This window comes from Giraffa tippelskirchi, chromosome 11 (assembly GCF_054371585.1).
Source record: "Giraffa tippelskirchi isolate mGirTip1 chromosome 11, T2T-mGirTip1v1.2.pri, whole genome shotgun sequence".
Lineage (NCBI taxonomy): Eukaryota > Metazoa > Chordata > Mammalia > Artiodactyla > Giraffidae > Giraffa > Giraffa tippelskirchi.
The window spans coordinates 148,571,963-148,592,620 of NC_137285.1; the positions used below are offsets into that span (position 1 = coordinate 148,571,963).

General features: G+C 41.3%; 1 protein-coding gene across 13 annotated transcripts in view; it reads left to right on the forward strand.

Moving 5' to 3' along the window:
• CTNND1 (catenin delta 1) overlaps window positions 1-20,658 on the forward strand; it is a 49,820-nt gene that overhangs the window by 1,393 nt on the left and 27,769 nt on the right. For 4 of the 13 annotated variants that reach the window (XM_081539015.1, XM_081539011.1, XM_081539018.1 and 1 more), the window contains exon 1: window positions 4,116-4,374. The exons of 6 other annotated variants lie outside the window; for them this stretch is intronic. The gene's annotated coding sequence lies outside the window, so the exon portion shown is untranslated. Of the gene's footprint in view, window positions 1-4,115; window positions 4,375-4,925; window positions 5,136-20,658 lie in introns of those variants that run through there. 3 more of the 13 variants (XM_081539022.1, XM_081539023.1, XM_081539016.1) reach the window with 2 other exon arrangements.

Genomic DNA, 20,658 nt, shown 5'->3' on the forward strand with positions numbered 1-20,658 from the left:
AAAGCGGAGAAAGAAATAAAAATGTTTTGTTTTCCTTTGTATGGGTAGCCAGTGTTTTTTGGGAGTCGGATTTTTAGAAATGTCTTCTCCTTGGCGTTTATAGTTTTAGGCTGTTTTAGAAGTAGAGTCATCACAGCACAATGCTCTGCCCTATATAATAATTTTAACATTTCTTTTTTAAGTACAGTTTTATTTCATAGTTCAGTTTATGATATCTTTTCTTTGTGTGTATGTGATGATGGTTGTGGGTGGAGAAGTTAAACTTTGAGAGTTGTAAAAATGAGTACTGAATGTAGTCTTCCATGGGTTAAAAACAAAATGAAAAACAGAAAAAAGGAAAGGAAAAAAAAGCCTCCAATAAAAACAGCACTTTTTCTCTGAACACATCCATTGATTTCTCTCCATTTTTACTGCTACCACTGTAGTCAGCTCCATATCACTGCAACTTGACTTTCAAACTCATTTCCTTGCTTTTACTCTTCCCCCTACTTTAATCCATTTGTCACATAAGCAGCCAGACCTTTTCAAAATGTTGATTGGATTATGTCATTCTGCTGTTTAAAATTTCCACAGGCTTTCTTTCACCTAGAATAAAATCAAAACTCGCTTCTCTAACCTATGGATGCTTTTATATTCTGATTCCCACCTGTACCTCCCTCATTTCCAACATGTTCTGCTGGATCCAGTATATTTCAACCCCGCACTTTAGGGCTTTGGCATTAGTGGTTACCATTGTTCATATATTTCTCAAGGTTGGCTGCATCTTACCATTCAGATTTCACCTTGAATGTCACTTGTCCAGAGAGTTTGTCCCTGACATCCAATCTAGAACAAGCCAGAAGACATTCTCATCAGTCTGTTTGATCTCTGCATAGTGTTCCATCTGACATCTTATTTATTAATCTTCTGCAATTTCCCCTGCCCCAGCTGGAATGTAAACTTCCTGAGAGCAGGACACTTGTCTGTCTCATTACCCTTGACCTCTAGAAGAGTGTATGTCGTACAGTAGGTGTTCAGAATAACCCAAAAGGAGGAAGTCTTTTTAGTTTATTTTCTTTTCACTGAGTATAAACAGTTTTTCCCTCAGTGAGTGTTAATCCTTATGATTCTTTATTTGGAGATGGCTGTTTCAGATAAATTTAACAACTTTTCATCACTGAGTTAACTTTTTAAGTTTGTATATAATCTTTTAAAAATTTATTTTTTATTGAAGGATAATTGCTTTGCAGAATTTCGCTGTTTTCTGTCAAATCTCGAACATTTGTATATAATTTTATTTTGAATGTTATCTACAAGTTCATTAATGTTAAATGACTTGTCCAGGACTATTTAACTAGTAAGACAACAGACTTCATTTCATTGTTCGTGTGTTGCTAAATATGATATACAAGGCTGAACTCTGGGGATACACTAGAAAGACAACTTTTATGCCTTCATGGAGCTTATCTTCTGGTGGGGAAGATAGAAAAACACACAGACACATGCGTGAAGGCAGGCAGGAAAATATTTGCCATCTGTTAGTGATGGTGTGAAGGAAACGAGACTCATCTGTCTCTAGAAAAGCATGGCTTATTGTAGATAATGGCTCTCATCTAGGAACCAGTGAATCAACAAACTGGTTGATTTCTGGTGTTGTTTCCCTTTGACAATCATCTTTGGCTTTTAAACTTGCTGTGCAGGACTAGGAATAGACGGAAAGTAGGGGTAAAAGATGTGATAAGGTAATTGGAAAAGATTCTTAGGCAATGAGAGTTAAAGGCTGTTTGTTTCCTTGTCAAATGTATCCATTTCCCATTCTAGTTTGTTTAAAGCCTATCAGACAGGTGCTGTGATGTCTGTTTGGTCTTCCAGCACTCCTGAGAGAAGTTCTTTATGGCCACATTAGACCAAATAACAGGGTCTATGAGACTGTAGACCAAATATGAGGGGGTGGATAATGATCAGATAAACCTAACTGGAAGGGTACTTCCATGCTGAGGAGGAGTGGAATTCCAGTTTAGATAGATAAGAAGGGTCAGATTATGGTTAATCAATGTTACTTTAATGTATTGGATGAATAAATATGGATCTTGAAAACAGATGAGGAGCTTGACCTTTATCCTGACCACAGTGTAAGGTAATGGAAATAGCATGGGTTTGGAGTTAGACTGATAAGGGGTTTACTCCTTAGCTGGATGAGCTCAGGCAAGTTTCTTAACCTTGCTGAGCCTTGATTTTCTCATCTGTAAAATGGTGGTAATACTGTCTCCATGGTGGTATTTTAGAAGTTAGGGATAATGAGTGTAAAGTGCCCTCACATGATGGATGCCTCATTACTGGTTGCTATTATGGGGTAATGGTGGGCTATTGAAAATTTTTTGTCAGGGTAGATATTGATAATCATAACTTATTGAGTTTATACTGTATGCCATGTATTATTTTAAGAACTTTATGTGTATTTTAATTCTTCCAACAGTCCTATGAGAGAGATATAGTTATTATCTCCATTTATAGTTAAGAAACTGAGTCACAGAGAAATTATATAACTTTTCCAGGGTTGCACAGTGTGTAGCATGTGTGTGCTGCTTGCTCAGTCGTGTCCGACTCTTTGTGACCCCATGGACTGTAGCCCGCCCCAGGCTCCTCTGTCCATGGGATTCTCCAGGCAAGAATACTGGAGTGGGTTGCCATTTCCTTCTCCAGGGGATTTTCCTCAACCGAGGGATCGAACCCATTCTCCTGAGTCTCTTGCAGGCAGATGCTTTACCACTGCGCCACCTGGAGAGCCACAAAGTCTGTAGCACATTTATTTGAATAGGTTTACTTAGGAGAGATGGCTGAAGCCAGTCAGCCTTACTGCAGAACCTATGCTCTTAACCACTATTTTAAATTATGAAAACTTTATGAAGATTCATTTGGTAGCAGTCTTCAGATTTTTAGATTTTTCAGGAAGAAAGAAAAAGGAAATTTTCAGTTTATCATTATCATTTTCATATAGTTAATGACCATAATATAATAGTCTTTGTAAGCATAAAAAAATTTTCAATCTCTGCCCTTCATGGCCTAATAATCTAAGAACATATTAAAGATAACTCTTAATGAGAAAAAGAATACCTGTTGTAATCCTTTGTTTAGGTCAAGCATAAAGAGAATGTATGAACTAGACCTTCTTAAGCCTGAACTTCACAACTGAATTGAATTTTCTTGATGTGAGAGTTTCTTTTCCTTACACATGCTGTTGTCTCCAAATATATGGCTTACTATGCCCCTCAAGCCCACATTATTTTGATTTGGGGACAAAATAAGAAGACTGATTTTCTTCAACAGCCTAGCGAATTCAGCTTCCTTCTAGTTGAAAGTCTGTATGTATATATGTATGTATGTGAAAGTCACTCAGTCGTGTCCAACTCTTTGCAACCCCATGGATATACAGTCCATGAAATTCTCCAGGCCAGAGTACTGGAGTGGGTAGCCTTTCCCTTCTCCAGAGGATCTTCCCAACCCAGGGATCAAACCCAGGTCTCCCACATTGTAGGCGGATTCTTCACCAGCTGACCCACAAGGGAAGCCCAGTTGAAAGTATAGACACTAAAAATGTTAAGTCGAAGTATTTGTTTTTCTAGTTAACTCTAATGCATTTAAACCAAAATAAAATTGAGAATTTACCTCAGATATCCCCTACCATCCCAGTTAACACATTGTAGCCCTGTTTCTAGTATTTCTTGCTCCTTCCCTTCCTATCTTCCTGTGGGAAAATGCTGTGGGGGTAGAAAGCAACAAACCAAATAACAGCAGGCAAATAAAATCAGCTCTTTTTTGCTTCCCCACCCAGAAAGGAAGGAGGGAGCAAGAACTCCACCATCAAAGAGAACCGTGGTTCTTAGGCATGCCATTCTAGAAAGCCCTTGTTCCTTCAGCCCCTTTCCCCGACTCCTCCCAGCTCTGCAGTAATTCCTTAGAGATTATACAGTCTCCACTTTAAATATAAATATATATATAAAACTTCCCCCTGTCTCTTTTTCTCCTCCTCTTGCTTTTTTTCCCCGTTTCCTATAATAAAGTTTCCTATTGGATAAAAGCAGCTCCCTGATTTATGCCTAGCTCCTATTGGAAGTTCTCAGGGGCTGACATCACTTAGGAAAGCGAGGGGGTAGGGCTGCCAGATCAGTTTGTCACCACCCAGGCTCCCTAGCCTTTGGCTGGGTGCAACTTCCATTTTAGGTGTTGGATCTGAGAGGAAAAAAAAAAGAGAGAGAAAGAAGAGCAGGAAAGATCCTGAAAGGAGGAAGAGGTGGCGAAAAAGCAACTACCTTGCTGGATTTGTCTTTCTCAGCACATTGACGGAGCCTTGGTTTTCTTTCTTAAAGGAGTGGTTTTTAGAAGTCCACATTTGAGGTGTGTGCCGTTTTAAAAAAATATGTGCATAGACGGGTAAAGCAGGATAAGCCAAGTTGAATTTTTGTCTCACGGTAACCGAGGGAATTTGAAAACGAGAGGGTCTGTTATGCTGACGGGTAGCTTTTAAACAATTATTAATTTTTCTTTCTACTTATTTGGGGGAATTTTGGTATTTTATCATATTTAAAGCAAAGAAAGATAGTCAAGACCCAGAAACAAACTTCTAGGTCTAATATAGGGAGATGAATAGATTCAGAGGGGTGAGAGCTGTTCCACAAATTTACATTTTGATGTGGTCTTTGATTGTATGTGTTTTTTTCTAGGTTAGGCTAACAAACTTCTGTTTTCAGAGCCCAAACCAAAAGTTGGGTTTTTTTGGCATGTGGTGTGTGGGTTGGGAAAGGAATTTGTCCGGGTCGGAAGCTAGTTATACAGATGGTTCTTCATATGTTTCAAAACTTTTTTTTTCTCCGTTTTATCATTAAATTTGTGAAAATGGAAAGTTGCAGGGAGCTTTGCTGCTTAAATAGTTATATTTTTCTCCCTAGAGAGTTTGAACGGCCCAGATCGGTTTCAGCCCTGCTGTTCCTGGGTGGATCCCTCTTTCACTTTTTCAGGTGTGGTGGGTGGCAGCCTCTTTCGCCTTCTAGACTTAGCCTCCCTGCTTTGCCTTGTAAAAGAAGACAAATGGATCCTTGGTAACTGGATTGGCATACCCTTCCTTCTAAAACTATCTTTGATGGCAAAGATTTGTGGAGGTATTGTATGTTCAGTCTGCATATACAATAATGTTTGGTTTACGTGCTTAAAGGGATAAGGAAACTAATCATGCGTTTTAGTTCACCTGAGTAAAGTAGCACACAAGAAATATTTTCAGCTTTGTGCTTGGATTAAAAAAAGGTTAGGCTAAAACACTTAATATAAACTCTAGTGTTTAGGATGCATTTGCGAAAGAACGGGGAATTCTTATTTTTAAACCAAACTGAAAGTTGTTTTTTGGAGGTGCATTTTTGATTTGGTTAACTTGCTGTGAAATCAGCAATCTCTTAAGATCTGAAAGCCCATGACTGTGCTTTCATATCTTATATTCAATCTTAATATTTGTTTTTCTTTTGCACATACATTCTTGCAAAAATACTAGATAAGCATATAGCCGGCTCCTCAGTAGCTGAAAACTGGATGTTCTCTTCCTTCTCCCTTTGAAAATGTGAATCATTCCAAAATTATAACTGCAATAGATACTCCTCTAATGGTAACAGGATAGTCCTTAATATGTAAGCTGCTATTACATTTAAACTGGTATGTATCTATAATAATCCTCTCTCTGATTTTGAACCCCCCACCCCACCCCGCCCCTTAATTGTTTTTAGACTAGAACACTTCCTTGAATTTCTTTTCCAGGACAAGATATTTCGTGAAAGATGATTTCATTCTCGTGAGGTTGTAGCTTCAGAGGAAACTGAACTTTGTTCCTTCTTTTAATCTAATTTATGCAAGGGCTACAGTAAGATTTTAATGTCTGGATCATCTAATTATAGCAAGCGCAGTTAAAAAGAAAGAAAAAGGACAATGTGTATATTTTGCTGGGCTGTAGTTATATCATTTCCAAATTTACGAATGCTCTCTTCAGCCATGACTGCAGCCTAGGGTTCTTGGTGGATCTTTGGAGGATTGGTCATGTTGCTGCCAGAGTGTCAGTTTCCCAGTCAACCTTTAGGGGGAGGGATGAGGGAATCCGAGCGAGTACAAAGGCAGTTTGAAAATAGGTTCTGGGTGACTGAGTGGTGGTGGTGTGGGTCCAGCTTTAAACACGGCTTCGTATAGCTGCAGTGAGCATCCCAGTTACGTAGCGTCCAGGACCATTTCCACGGACTGAGGCATTGTTTTGACTGGTGTGTACTATTAGAGCCTTTTGAATGATAAGATGGAAGATTCGTCTTTTACTTCACCTCTGCTAGTTCTTCCAGGAAATAGAGGAAGAGTGTGAATAAGTAAATCTTCTATTTTTTGTTTTGCTCCTCATTTTGGTTTGGGGGTAGAAAATGGCAAGTAAGTATGAGTTCTGCAAATTTTCCTTTCCTTGTTTGACTCCTGTGTGGTGTTGGTTTCTTTGTTAGACGACTAAGGTATGGTTTGTGTTCCAGGTGGGGGCCTCCTTTGGGTGCTTAGAGTCTTAATGCCTTTCTTAGGGTTCAATTATGGAGAGCCAAAGGGGTTAGAACACGTTCTTTCAGCTAGGATAAAAATGGGGACTGTTGGAAATCTTAAAAAGAAAGAAGCTCTGAGTAATTGCAGTTTCAGCCTTGGGTTTATGAGGTAGATGATCTCTAGAGATGAGTGAGAGAGGATGGATGCAAATAAATTAAGATCATTATTCAGTTGGAATAACAAAATGATTAGCTCGGTATAATTTATTGCTTTCTATTTTGGTACTCGGTGGTCCCCTGTTACTAAGTGCCAGCCCTCCCTCTCCCACCCCCCACCTTGTTTTCTCAGTGAGTGCTAAGCATTTTGCATGAACTATTTACTTAATTTCCTGCAGTAACTTTTTGTTTGTTGTCTTTTGGTTTATTTTTTGTTTTTTAAGGAATTTGAGCCTCAGAGAAGCTGAGGTTTGCTGAAAATTTCAGTGCTTGTAAGTGACCAAGGCCAGGATTAAACCCTGTTCTGACTATATAAAGTCTGTGGATCTAACCACTAAAACACTGCCATTCTCCAGAGAGAGTAGAAACAAGAGCCAGAACTAAAATGAGCCCTTGCTAGAGGCAGGAGTGTTTCATCTCGATGATGGTCAGTGCTCACTTAGATTTCCTACATGCTCCGAGTTAGAGTAATGTATGTAAAAAAATCCATTTTCCATAAAGCTGTAAGGAGCTAGATATGTTAGATTGGGTATTATCTCAACCTTTATTACAAGGATCTTTCCATATGCACACCATTACTGTCCTGTAATTCTTAAACCTACTGGAAACGCCTCAAACTTCATTTGATTGTCAGTGAAATTTCTTCCAGAGAATTTTCTGACTTGGGTTTAAATGAATTGCCAGTTTGCAGGGAGAGATTTGTAGCAGGTAGTTCAAATAATGTTTATCACACTGTATTACAATTGTCTGTCTTTTTTTTTTTTTTGTCTTTTCCCCTATACTGACCTGCTTGAGCGTAGGTACTGTCTTATCTCTGTATCCCCTTAGCATCTGTCTTAGTGTCTGGGATATATTGAGGTGCTCAGTAAATCTTGGTTAAATAAGGCACTATGGGAATCAGTGAGGGACTTTTGTGGGGAAGGAAGTTGAGATGGGCAGAAATTCAACAAAGATTAATAAAATTGCAATGTAATTTTGAAATTTAGTCTGTAGTTTTAACCTTTTATACATTGCCTACCTTCCATTTTTAAATACAGTTTTTAGAAAGAATTGAAGGTCTAAAATTTGAATTTTTCTTTAATCCTGTTTCTTTTCTGGTCAAGCAGTACAAATAATAGTGTAAATAGTAAGGATCCTAGTCAGTTCATTTCATATTATAGGCAGCTGTTAACTTCAGCCACTGAAACCTTATATGTAACCATTTTCTAGAGGGGAGGAACTGGTTACCCAGAACATATTAGGGCAGCAGCAGGGAAGTATTGCTTTCAGCTGTGTTGGAAGTAAATGGTTTTTATACTTGTTAATAAAAACATAAAAAGCTTGAAATGATAGTTTGAACATTAGTGCTTCAAAGAAAGTATGTTTGGACATCATTGTGTGTATATATATATATATATATATTTTTTTTTGTCACTGCTTTTGCTATGAAACTAGGAGATTTGTTAACAAAGTGTATTGGAAAGTTTGTGAGTTTAAGAACCCAAATTAATTTTCATGGGAAATTAGGAATAATAGTAACGAGAGATTTGCCTAAAGGAATGAGCCATAGGTTATTACTATGTGATTTCATGTTCTCTTTCCTTGCAAAAGGGGTTAAATGCTGTGAGATGCTGAAATAGGGATTGCTCTGCCTAAATGCAGCTGCCTCCAAGGTTTGTAACAGAGGGCATTGATATCTCCTGGCAGGGAGATTGTAAAGGCGGGGAAGAACAACTGTTCAGTTAGAACTATCCAGTGGGATAAGAGGGTATGGATTGATTTGTATCTAGTTTTATTGTATAATGTATTTTTGGAAGTAAACCCCCCCCAATTCTACTTGGAATTGCATGTTATTGATTATTAAATGTGGACCCTGTTCTCAATACTGAATATTTATTATTTCGGTTCAGGGACAGCGTTTCCCATTTTAAGGCTGCTCTCCTCTCCAGTGAGTCCTTAGACCTGATTGGAGTGATGTGGGCCTTTAGATTAGACATTATAAAGATCTAGAGTTTTCTTTTCTCAGTCTTCTCTGATGGCCTACAGGTAATTTGGCCACAAAACATGTCCCATTGCGGATGATAAAACTTCTTATTTTGAAAACATTTCAGACTTTCAGAAAAATTGGAAGAGGAGCACAGTAACTCCTGTATATCCTTCATACACCTTGACACCAGTTGTTAAAATTTTGCCACAAGTGCTTTATTATTCTGTATTTTTTGATCAATATGCTGACCAAACAGGGAATTTCCAATCTAAATGTGCCGCAAATATAGACGCAAGGCAGCTTTGCATGGTTAAGAGCGTGGATGCTGGAGCTGGACTGCTTGTGTTCAAATCTTCTTCTATTGCTTAACTAGCGAAGTAACCTTGGGATTAAATTAAAGTTATTTAATTGCTCTATGCCTTGATCTCCTTGCATGTAAAATGAGAACAATGATATTAGCTGTCTCATAGGATTGGTGTGATGATGAAGTGACTTAATACATGCAAAATTCACAGGATGTTGCCTGGCTCATGGGAACACCTCGTTTTTGCTGTTAGAATGGATGCTTTGAATGAATTCAAGCATCATTTGTCTGACTAAGTTTCCTTTAAGGTGTCTTAAGACCTGAGACTCTGTGGTGGATATAGATGCTTTTATTACAGAATAAATGGGTATCCTGGATGAATAGACTTTTCTTTCTTTCTTTTTTTTAAATAGACAAAAAGTGCTTTTAGCGATAGGCAAGTTAAGTTGTGGAGGCAGAGTTGTCCAAAATACGGGTGCTGGGGGAATGGATAGGTCTCAATAAAGTGAGGTGTGAGTGAGGGAAGAGAAGCTGGTGGCAGCCAAAGCTTGAATATGTTGCAGTAATTTCTTAGGAGATTTGGATACTTGAGGGGGAAAAATAGCAATACATGTTTCTCCCATCTTTTTGTATCTACGGGAGACAGAACTCTAGCATACAAGGGTAAACGTCCTTTAATTCTGGTAGAGAGTGGATTGAAAAGCTTTGTTTGGGTTTATTATTCCTAACTTCGGACCAGATTCTTTTCCTTGATGTCTCACTTGTCCAACCAGGATTTTGTAGGATAACGTTAGTTTCGAATGTACAGGAAGCAATTGCACAGCGATGAAGGCAGTTTTTTACTGTCTTCTCTTGAAATAAACCTCACTTTTTTATGTTCAGGAAACATCATTTTCTATTTTCAACCTTTATTTATGGGACCTTTGCAAAACTGAGACACGTAGAGATTTTGGGTCCATCAGTGCTTCCTGTGAGAATTGTGCTTCTGTGAACGTGGTCCGCTCTTGTATGTGGAAAAGCTAAACTGTGGCCTGTGGGAAATACATGTGTGTTAAATGCAGCCTTGTCTGGAAAAACTTTTGGTTTCTTCCAGACCAAGTTTTTCCTTCCCTCGTACTAAATAACCCATGAACCTAGTGTTCTGGAAAGTCTTTACACTTAATTTCTGTTGGTACTCTGTAGCTTCCTATCATGACTTCTCCACCCAGCTCTTCAGTTATTTATTTTTGACTGTACTGGGTCTTTGTTGCCATGTGTGGGCTTTCTCTGGTTGCGACAAAGCGAGTTGGGGGGCTACCCTCTGGTTGCAGTGTGTAGACTTGTCAGTGCTGTGGCTTCACTTGTTGGGGACCATGGAGCCCGTGGCTCAGTAGTTGTGGCTTAGCTGCCTCCCCCCCCCGCCCCCCGGCCTGTGGGATCTTCCCGGACCAGGAATCAAACCTGTGTCCCCTGCGTTGGCAGGTGGATTCTTACTCACTGCACACCAGAGAAGTCCTCCATGGTGTTTTAAACCCACATTTCCCTCTATTGATTCTCCTTCATTTTCTCCTTTTTGTTCGATTTCCTCTTTTTATTTGGTGTCTCCTTTATCTTTTTGCTTCCCCTGTCTTTTTTCCCCTTAGGTTGGTGGTCTTCATGGACATCACTTTGCCTCACTAACACTTAATATGGAAGAAATTTCTAATTCTTAAAATAGAATAAATTGTACTCATGTGGTGAAGGTTCAAGTATTAGGATACTGAGTTTGGTTATTTCAGTTAGGTCTAGATTAGGATTAATTGTTATGATTCAAGAAGATTGAGTTCTAATTCAGATTAGGTTTTTTTTTTTTTCCCATTTTCAAACATCGCCCACATTTGCTAATTAATTACTCATTTTTGATTCCATCGACCGTAGAGCAGAAGATACTTACTTTTCCAGAGTAAAAGTAAGTCACTTACGGGACATTGATCAGTTTTGTGTGTGTTTCCCATGTTGTTCAATATTGAATGCAGTCGTGTATTGAGAGGTCTCTTTGTGGGGTAAAAAGATATTTGTTTTAGGGAGCTTATATTTGAAAAACCAAAATATATTCTGGTGGTTGAGGATATAAGGCATTGTTATAGAAACTAGGTCAACTTTTCAGTACTTTTATCAAAGCACCTACAGTTTCCATTTCATTGCAAGTGAAGTAAATCTCATTGAAATAAAGTAGCTCGTGTATATTCAGTCCACTTTTAAAATAGAGTGATCTATTTTAAAGGAGAAATTGGTGCCAATCTGATTTCCTTTCACTGTTTCTTTGCTGGAATGGGGTGAGTTCTGTGACCTCTTTTCTGTTTAGTTCTCTGTTGACTGCTTTGTAAACTAGGGCAGAATTGGCCATTTGAATGTCTACCCTACTGAAGGTCAGCCAAATCTGCAGGTAAGACTACTTGAGACCCCCATTGATAGGCCTAATGTCACAATTAGAAAAAAACTTGTAGAAGGAAAAATGAAATAATGTTGATTTACTTTTCTAAAATTTAATTTTTTGCTTTCACTGAAAAAGTGAAACATCTTCATCTGAAAGAAATTCAAGAGCCTGCTGTACACCGACTAGAACTCACGAGCTTACATTCTAGTTGGAGAGGTAGATATTAAGTAAGCAAGTAAATATACAATAAGTCAGAGTATGATAACACTATTGAAAAAAATAAAGCAAAATATTTAGAGTGGTGAATAAGAAGTGGAAGGGTAGGAGTGAGGTTGTTTTGATATAGAGTAGTCAGGGAGGGCCTCACTTACAAGTTATGTTTGAAAGAGACTTACAAGAAATTAGAATGAAGTCACACAGATAAGGGTACAAAGTGCAAAGGCCCCGAGAGACTGGTTGTTACTAGCAAGCCAGGGGAGATGGGGGCAGTCAACCCGTTCAGAGAGATCCAGTGAGTGTGTGTTGGATATAAGGGAGACAGTATAGGACCTCCTCCTGCACTGCACTGTATAAAGAAGTCTTCCTCACTTCAGACCCCAAGGACAACAGCTGATGACAGTTTTTTGTGTATGCTTTCTAAGGAGTTGAGGCAACACCTGGCCCAGCCTCCATCTCTGTCCCATGGCAGTATAGTCAGCACAGAAATTGTAAAGTAGCAGAATTTGCATAGGTGGATAACCTTTGTCTTGGAGAATGATAAAAGTAATGCAGCTATTTAGAATAAGCTTATGTGTGTTTGGAAACTGAGATCAAAATTTTCTTCCCTAGAGAAATCTGTTTCCCCACTGAGTGATCTACAGAGTCGAATTTCTGTGAGCAGTAGAAGTGCCGGCCTTCTTTTTGAGAACATTCGTTGACTTGGCTCCTGACCGAACCTCACGCCCCATGTATTTGCTGCTTTTTGTTTTGCTCATTAGACCAAAAGTTCCTGCTTCCTCACAGCCCTGATCATTGAGATTAAATAGCTCCAGGGTCCATTTTATAGATCACCATATCCATATTACTGTCTTGCACATCAGGGGATATGATCAATCCTGATAACTAACTGTATGTCTGTTTTCCCTTTTTATGTATTGATATGTTTAAGCAGTAATGGTGTTAAAACATAGGCTGAACACCTTGGCCTGGCTGGCTTTGGTGGGATTGAAGAAGCACCAACTGTTTAGTGATCGATGTTCTGTGGCACCTCCATAATGGAAAGTAAAAGGATATTTGATTACCAGAGGAGTTCTGTCTCGAATCACCCATTCTTTCTTTCTCTTGCAAGAGTTCTTGTTTTGCTACTCTGTCCTTCAGTGAAAGAGTGGCTCTGTCTCTCTCTGGGTCTCTCAGTTTGGAGTTTAACCCTAGAGCTTGACCTGGTTACCCGCTATTCTTCCCTTTAATTATACCTATCTAGTTGTCATTCTGTTACCTAATGTCATCCTTGGGAGATGCCCTCAATCAGGAAACTTTTTTTCCCCTCCTATCCCCTTCTCCTTTGGTCAGATAACTGTGTATCATCTTGCAGGAAATACTCTCGGCAATCAGATTCCCCAGATTTTGGAGTCGCTTTAAATCGCTGCTTTACAGATGTTCATAGTTGTCTTGGAAGTAAGTCTTCTGATGCCATTCTTCTTTCCTAAGCCTCTGGTGACATGCTTCCTTGTGGAAATATTTCTCTTTATGCTCCTTCTAAAAACATCTTACTACTCACCTGCTATTCAAAGCAGCAGTTAAAGTGACTTACTTGGATACGTGTCAGAGGTAACACGTGACTCCAGAGTTTCTGGTGTTTATTATATTGTCAACTGGGCTAAAATTATCTAGGGTCTTGAATGTTAGGTTTAGGACTTTGGACTTCTTTTGGGATGGAATGTGGAACCAATCTTAGGAAATGTGGCATAGCTCTTTGTTCCTTGGAGGAAAGTTAAACTGAGTCATTTGAAAATAATTGGGTTTTCCAATCTGCAGTGTAAATAGGGATATCCTCCACTGTAGCAACTCAGGATTCCAAAGAAGTGAGATAGTTCTTCCTTTTAGGTTCTGAGCCTGGAATATAGCATTTAGTATGAAATCATTCTGGCCATCTATATATTTAATTCCATACTTTCAAAGAAACTTTAATCCAAACTGAATAACGAGCTGTCTGGTGAACAGTAAAGCAGTGTCCATTTTGGGAGAGGCATGCGATGGGCAGAGGGTTGTCAAGGGTAGGCCAGGACGGCGCTTCCCCGCAGCTGTCAGAACCGCCTTGAGAGCTTTTTACGAACATGGATTCTGAGGCATCTAGATATTAAGGTGTGAGGACTGGGGAGGTAGACTTGGGAGATATTTCTAAAAACAGCTTCACAGGTGATTCTGATCACTCAGGTTTGAGGACCACAAAATCTGAACATTTGAGTTAAGCTACATATCTATATGATTTCTCAGGTGGGTGGTTACTTAGTATGAGAAGTAGAGGAGACAGGTTCCTGGTAGTCGGTGGATAATTGGAAGCTTTCTACCTCTGTATGCCGTGTTGTTTTGAAATGATAGATGTCACTGTCTGATTTGGGGATTCTGCCAGCGCTTAGTATGGGATGGAGGACTTGCCTCTTAGGGGGAAGGGAAGCTTAGACCACATCTCCATTTCCCTTCTCCATTTTGAAATTGTGGAACGAATTCAGGAGAGGATGTTAACATTGAAACTCAGCTGGACAATTTGTTTAAAACTCAACAGGAAGGGCCAATGTTACTTCCTGTCTGAAAAGGAAGTGCCGGCTTCCTTCCCTTCCTCCTTGGCTAATGCTGGCCCACTCAGAATATGGCTGGGGAGGGGCTGATCACATTAGTGCTTCAGCTGGCTGTCGAGCCTGGGGAAGTCAGGTTATCATCAGTGTGGAAGAGCAGAAGCATTTGTTGCCTTCTTTCCTTACTTAAAACACGGAGATGGATGCTGTGTGGACTGCTTTCTACTTGACCTATGTAATAGCTTTGTGCTGCGTTTGCTGTTGCAGTCCAGGAAGCCTTCCAGTCTCCAAGACGTTCTTTTATATTAAACCTTATACCTACCCTGTATTCCCTGACATTTGAAGATAGATCGAGGAATTGGAGGGAAGACACTGAAATCCATTTGATACTGAGGGGTAGGTTGTAGAAAGGAGAGCATAGATGGGCAGAGGGGAGTGGATGACAGAAGGTTCGTATTTTTAAATTGAGCCAAGAAAGCATTCCTTCCAAGTGGGGCCAGTTGGCACTCTTCCTGCTATTTTAGTTCTGGCTTCTCCTTCCTACTGGCCAGTCAATTGTATTAAGTGTTTGATGTGAGTTTGAACTGTGGTCTCTGGCGCTGGGAGGCGGGGAGGGTGGTGGAAACAGCTGGTGTCTTCATCAGGCTATCTCAATTATGCTTCTTTTCAGAGTGTTTAGGGGGAGGGTGGTAGAGGAATTAGATGTGTGTTAGCAGAGTCCTAGCAACTCTCAGTAGTGGGATTGGATTCTTGGGCACTTTTAATGCTATGTGGGATGTTGGCTAGTTGGAATGTAGCAAAACCTTTTCCCAATCACGTTCTTTTCTCTGCCTCCCCTTCTTCCAATTCTTTCAACTTTGGGCCTGACTCGGAGAGAAAGGGGTATGTGCGAAGTTATATAGCAAAACAGATTCATACTTTTCCAACCATTTAGTATTCAGTTTAAGTCTTGATCCCTTCCATTGACTTTCTCCTTGCTTATTTGTTATTTCTTTGGTTGGGTTTTCTGACTATGTCTGTAAACAGCCAGAGATAGGAGTAGAACCAGGGCCTTTGGTGAAGTTGTGCTGAATTGCGTTCAGTTGGCTATACTGGTCTGCTTCCCTCCCTCACATTGTGGGGTGACTATATTTCTGAGTCAGCATGCATTTTCTGTCTCACCTGCCCAATTTGAGGCAGAGAACTTGCTGAGTATCCCTTTGGAGTAACAGGAACATTGATACTGGTGTGTCCGGTTCTCTGTCTGGGGTGTGTGTTTTTTTAAGTGTCTTCAAACAAACAAAGGTATCTTAAAAACCTCTCCTACTGTACTGTTTTATCTGCTTTTGGTATAACCATCTCCTACGAATTTATTTGGCCTGGAGTATGAATGAATGAAGGAGAATTGGATAAGAATACTAACTTTTAAATTAATACTAATTTTTAAAGTTGTTCCTGAGTTAGTTTGCTTTAGTGCTATGTAAGAGATTTTAAACTTTGTGTGTGTCTATCTCAGTGATAGAGCTTGCAGTGGCAAGGCTCTGGTCTGAAATACAGGGTAAATACAGCTAAATATTCTTTTTTCTATCCAGTCCTAGAATGACTTGACTATTGTGTGTATACCTGCCCCACCTCCTTGTATCTGGTTATATCATAGCCAGATATGGACTAATTCATTCTAATTGTGCTGTTTTAGACTTATCTCTTTTTGCATCAACATGTACCATCAGGTTTCCGCACAGGGAGCTTCTAGCAGAGCCAAGAAGAAGGAGAAAGGAAGGGGGAAAGATGAGAAATAATAGTGTATTACTTACTTGTTAGTTGCCTGGAATGTCCCTCTGGTTTGAGGGCTCTGTGCTGTAAACCTTGTGCTGTGCTTTATGCAAGGGGAATTGATCCCTGGGGGCAAAGGGTGTTACTTTGGATTTCAAGAATCTGGTTAATAGGGCTTGACTTCTATCTGCATCTTTGCTTCTGGAGTTTAGGGCTAACACCCAATGGGCTTGTTTAAGACAATAGAAAAATGTATCATTTATCCCATTCTTGGTATGAGCTGAGGGCTCTTATTAGGGAGGGAGGCTTTCTTTTCTGATGAGGTGCCAAAGCTACAGCCCCTGATCCACTCCAGGGGGAGCAGTGAGCAGGAAAAGCTGAGTTTGTAGTGTTGACCTTTTTTGCTGCAAGAACTACTATGCAATCCCTGGGAGACCTCCCTTCATTCCCTGGGGAAATAGAGAACTTTGCTTTTGGCATCTGCTGGTGCCTGTTCTGCCTTTCTGTAGGGTGGAGTCTGCTGTCTTTTGTTTGTTCTCTGTGAGGCCTTTTAGAAAGCAGCTTTGTGCTTGTGGCAAAGAGTTTGAAAGACTTTGAAAACTGTAGAAATGGGTGATAGAGGACGTGACAGGATGTGTCCTAACGTAGTTTTTCCTCGTGGGAATATTCCCTTGACTGAATTCGGGTTGGTGGTCAGGTTGCCATGATGAAGCTTTCTATGAGATGTATCGTACACGGCTGGACTGAGTATAACACCGGAAGCGGCTTTAAAATCCCCAGTCCCCAAAGTGAAGAAACTAGCCAAGAAGGAATCTTGAAAATCCCCCCAGCCCCTCTGAGCCCTTGGTTCCTCACACAGTATCTTTCCGCCGATTCCTAAAGGCCTGAGCTTTGTCCCCTGTAGCTTGGGGCAGGGAGGAGGGTTGTTTTCCCTGAACATGATAAGGAACTGCGGGGCAAAGTGGGAGCTCTGGCTGGTGATTGGTAGACAGGATGCCCTGGAATGCGGTTGGCTTGCAGCCCAGAATCCAGCACTTTGTATTTGTTTGTTTCTGGGAGACTGTGGTCTGGTGCTACTGTGACAGGAAGTGAGAAAGCTGGGAGTGGGGGAACCGTGAGGGGCGATGTCTTTGTGGTTCTCCTGTGAAATCTCTTTGTCCCTGGAGAGCCGCTCTGCTGCAGGGCTCTCCTGAGAAGAGAGCAGCCTTTGTGTGTCCAATGGGTCTCAGCGTCGAGCTTCTCCGAGGGGCCAGGGGGTGTGAATGCTGACTGTGCCCTTCTGCATTTAGCGCTCGAGTTAGATAAATGGCTACCATCTCTTAATATCGGGGAATCTCACTGACTTTTTTTAATGTGTGCCACTACTATTTATAGATCTCTAGGATTTAATTAAGGAAGGAATATTAGAAGGAGGTAGATGTTTATTTTGTTATTCACTGTATATATTGCAGATATGTTGTTGAGTCTGAAAAGGATAGAAACAGGCAGTTCCGATTGATGCCTCAGTCCATACAGAGCTGGAGAAACCTACTTATTTAAAAAAAACTTATCTTTGTATTTATTCATTTCACTGCGCCAGTGAATGGGGGATCCTTTTCCCCTGACCAGGGATCGAACCTGGGCTGCCTGCCTCGGGAGCGTGGTGCCCTTATCACTGGACCACCGAGGGAAGCGCCCCCCGCCCCCGCCCCCATCTTTTGGTATTGAGAGATACTGGCAGTTCCCTGCGCTCTGGCCGTTTTCAGGGGTTTCCCCCGCTCCGTCTAGACTGAAACAGCCCCTGTAGCGCTCCGTCCCCCACCCCACCCCCGGCTCCCCTCCTTTCCTGTTTTCCCTGCCCTCCATTCCAGCTGTGAAACAGGCATCTCTTCTCAATTTGTGGATTGGGTGGCTGAGGCTTCAACTTCTTGCGGATCTGGCCCGTCACTGACAACACACACAGACGGCCTTTGATTCCCCAGGAGGACAGCTGCCCTCGAGGCAGATTGCTGACATACCGCCAGAACAATCCCTCCCCTCTGTTCTGATGCTGGCTAGCACAGTCTTCCCCGCTTCTAGTTCCTTCTGTTTTCTGTCCCACCTCCGATCTCTGCTATTGGTTTAGTGAGATATCACATTAAAAATGATAGTAGGGATATCTGTGATTAGATTTTCTTTCTTGAGCTGTGCTTAGAGAATGTGGCAAGTAGCCAGATTTCAATAGCAGGCCTTTCAGGAGAAAAGTAGGTGATTTTGTACAAAGTAATACTTCTTTTGTTTCTCTGAGCTTTTCTCCTGAGTTCTTGTTCCTTTTAAAATGAGAAATCTAAGGTATTTCTCAATTCTGGGTATTCTTCTCCAGAATTGAGTAAGGTCTTGCTCTTTAAAATGAAGGCAATACCCAAAAGTCTAGATGCTTCCACCTCATCCTTTGTCACCACCCCTCCATCCCTCCCTCCCCCAAAATTTACTTTTGGTCACCTTCTGTATTTGAATTAGAATGACTTTTAACCACAAGAAACGTAGAAAGTTCATATTCACTTCAGGCTTTCAAGGGGAAGGGACATGGACTTGAGCAGAAGAGATGCGTTTCTGCCCCTTACTAGTTGTGTTGACCTTCGGCAGGAAACTGAATCCTTCTGATGTACAAGTCTATTCTTCTACGAAAGGGGCCAACGTTACATCACAGGGTGTTGGGAAGAGTGTGTGTGTTTATTTATAGGCAGAGGTCAGTGATAACTCACAACTTTTCTCCCCCTATAAGGTCAGATTTTCTTCTTTTAGAGAGAAACATTTCCTTCAGCCATCTGCCCTGTGGCTGAAATAGGACCTTCACACCCCTACGATTTCTTCATAGACTCACGCTTGTCTCTCTGTTGCTTGTGTCAAAAGAGCGGTGCACCCTAAGCCTAGTGAGACGGGTGTCTTATTGCTCATTTTAGGGCTCAGGGCTTTCTGAGGAAGCTGGACTGTAGATATGATCCAGTTACATGCTTTCAGCTTTCCCAGGTCATTTTCAAATAATGGGCAAAAGAGTCGGTGGGAATACCAGAGATAGAAAGTTAGGCGGTTCAGTGAGAAGCTGCCACTTTAAAAAAGGAATGTGAGCTCAAACAGTTGGGTGACCTCTAGTAAACCTTAAGGTTAAGCCTTTTTCCCGTGGATTTTTTTTTTCCCCAGCCTATGGTAGTGAAGAGTGTAAGGTACCTTAGTTAATTTAAGGATTTCTCTTTTATGAGATAGAAGTTAAAAGTCCAGTTTGACTAGACTTTTCCTAATTTCCCTTTGTATGCCGACCTCCCTCTCTTTTTCCCTCTTTTTGTAGACTGGAGAAAGGCATTTGGCCTCTCCCCTTTCTCCAGTCTGACACCTCCCTCTTTTTTTTTTTGGCCCCTCCTTCTAATCTTTGTTTCCTTATCAGCCTCTCCCTAAAGCTCTGCTTTCTCCTTATAAGGCTGGGTGAGGTGCCTTTGGCAGGGTTGCAACAGGGATACAGGTAAGTAACTTGATGTGTCTCAGACTCTCAGGATTGAGGGAAAATTCAGTGTTACCTGTCCCATTGGAAGGCCTTGGAGAAGCACGTGGGTAGTGGGGGAGGAGAAGGAAGCAGGCTGGCCTGAGAGATCAGAAGGACTTGCTAGACCAGTCCTGTGTGTCATACACCCTCCAGAGAGAAGCAGGTTTTGTTTCTTTCCAGACCCTTTCAGTCCTGGGCCCCCTCGGTAGATGAGAGCCACACCCTTACTTTGCTTCACAGCCAGTCTAGCATTTAGCCGTTGTAGTATGTTATGGTTTGGGGGGTTCCCAGGACACTTGGGAGGGGAAAAGAGCAATAAGAATGTTCCATCTGGTTTCCGAATTGAGGGTCAAGATGGTGGAGGTGATTTTTTTTTCTTTTAAAGTCACAGTAAAAAAAATTTACATCCTGGAACAGGTAACTAGAATATTTAAGGTGTCCTAGTGACCTATGGAGAAGGCAATGGCACCCCACTCCAGTACTCTTGCCTGGAAAATCCCATGGACGGAGGAGCCTAGTAGGCTACAGTCCATGGGGTCGCTAAGAGTCGGACACGACTGAGCGACTTCACTTTCACTTTACCCTTTTATGCACTGGAGAAGGAAATGGCAACCCACTCCAGTATTCTTGCCTGGAGAATCCCAGGGACGGCGGAGCCTGGTGGGCTGCCGTCTATGGGGTCGCACAGAGTCGGACACGACTGAAGCAACTTAGCAGCAGCAGCAGTGACCTATAGAGATTGATAGCTCAGCTGCCTTTTAACAAGGAGTATTTAAAAAAAAAACCAAAACCCAAAAACTTTTCATATATTTATTTTCCTTTTTTTTCCTCAGAAACTCCAATGAGATAGCTTGATCACTCTTTCCTAAGGGGAGGGTGATTTACCACATACTCCCTTAATTCATTAGATTTAGGTGGCGCTAGTGGTAACGAACCCTTGCTTGCCAAGGCAGGAGACTCTGTTAGATCCCTGGGTCAGGAAGATCCTCTGGAGAAGAAAATGGCAGCCCACTCCAGTATTCTTGGCTGGAGAATCCCATGGACAGAGGAGCTTTGAGGGCTACAGTCCGTGGGGTCACAAAGAGTCGGATATGACTGAAGGGACTTCGCGTGCCCACAGTGGTGGGCACGGTGAGACCCAGTCCTTCTTGTAGAGACTCCTTCGGTCAGACTTTTGGGTGCTCTTGAGTGGAGAAGCTGGGCCTGTCATAAAGCAGGCCACAGGGAAGCAAGG